Source organism: Etheostoma cragini, chromosome 17 (assembly GCF_013103735.1).
Source record: "Etheostoma cragini isolate CJK2018 chromosome 17, CSU_Ecrag_1.0, whole genome shotgun sequence".
NCBI classification, from domain to species: domain Eukaryota; kingdom Metazoa; phylum Chordata; class Actinopteri; order Perciformes; family Percidae; genus Etheostoma; species Etheostoma cragini.
The window spans coordinates 2,057,778-2,059,487 of NC_048423.1; the positions used below are offsets into that span (position 1 = coordinate 2,057,778).

Here is a 1,710-nt window from a genome sequence, read left to right on the forward strand (position 1 = left end):
TGTTAAAATACAGGGGCATAAGTATACACCCCCCTATGTTAAAATACAGGGGCATAAGTATACACACCCTATGTTAAATTCCCATAGAGGCCGGCCCATTGTGTATTATTAAAGGCCAGTAATTACATGGATCCGGATGCTATACATCTTGATATAGTTCCCTTGGCCTTTGGAGTTAAAATATAAATTTCCAAAATTTGATTTTTTATTTCTCTTATCAACTTTAGCATGGATGTGTAAACTTATGCAAACCACTGTAGATGACGGACTAGCCTTTGGAGCTACGTGCGTAGCTATTAAAAGGTGTATTACACTGTTTGCGCCGGTATGGATATGTGTGCTGTAATAGACGTGGCTTATTCTCAGTTTATGTTACTGAGCAATATGTCACATTTATGGTAATTATTACAGAGAAATTAACGTGTATATCTTAGTATTTTGGGGGTGGCAGTGACTCAGTCTGTAGGGAGTGGTTGGGAACCGGAGGGTCACAGGTTCATCTCCCCATGCGGACCAGAGTACGGAGTGTGGATTGGTGGCTGGAGAGAATCCACTTCACCTCCTGGGCACTGCCAGGTACTCTTGAGCAAGGCACCGTACCCCCCCAACCTCCCAGGGCGCTGGTCCAACTGGCAGCCCACTTACAATCAATAAATAGTATACAATAAATATTGTTTCTTGTTATATGCTGGTGGCTATACTATTTAGTTTGATATATAATGTTCATAGTAAATCAGATGCTTATTAATGTCCTTTATTATTTGCTTATATTTCAGAACCACATTTAACTTCACATGTAACGTCAACTACAACGTCATAGTTAACTTCATGTTGAAGTTATAAATAAATCTTCCAGGATCTCAAAGTCAGCCATCTCTGGTTCAAGTTCTTACCGGCCCCCCCTTCGTGTTTCAGTAGCCAGTTTTCATAGTTTTTACAAGCTTATTGCCTATATTTTTGTAATATAATAAACACTGTTTTTGAAACTATTTCAGGTTGTAAAGGACTATCAGTGCTTTCTGAACATATTGAACATACTTTTAAAATTGCGGCGATAGTACTGAAAACCGTGTTAAGCTCATGTCATACAAGTGAATTATTCTGAAAGGCAGATTCTAAGCTTACGAGATTACTTTGATTAGTTGGTTGAAGTTATTACACATGAATGAGCACATATTTGTGAAAGGACGATGGTTTTTTTGATAAGAATCAGCTCAAAACATTACACAATGGAGCTTTACAATTCATGTATCTACACTGTCTAAAGCTGCGACTAACTGGAACAGGAAATTCCCAGTGCTTGTAAACGTCTCTCTCTTTATAAAAATCAGCTTAAACATCCATCTCTTCTTACGCAAGTGGAAGAAAACTGTTTAGTGAGGAAAGCAGGTGTGTACTACAGTCAGTCACCCATCAACCAAGGTGAAATTGGTAGCCTATGTGGAATAAGTTCACATATTACCATCTACCCCCATCATTAGGATCTCTTTCACTTTGGACAATTCAATTCAATTGTATGTATAGTATCAATTCATAACTAGAGTTAACTGGAGACACTTTACAGATAGAGTAGGTCTAGGTTGGGAACCAAAGGGTTGCAGGTTCAAGTCCCCGTATGGACCAAAGTATGGTGGTGGACTGGTAGCTGGAGAGGTGGCAGTCCCCCCCCCCCCACCCTGACATCTTGCCGTTAGTGCATGTGTGTGTAAT

General features: G+C 39.6%; 1 protein-coding gene across 2 annotated transcripts in view; it reads right to left on the reverse strand.

Annotated features, from left to right (window-relative positions):
* The window catches only part of LOC117960297 (TBC1 domain family member 12-like), a 24,920-nt gene that overhangs the window by 21,221 nt on the left and 1,989 nt on the right, over positions 1-1,710 (reverse strand). The window lies entirely within an intron of this gene.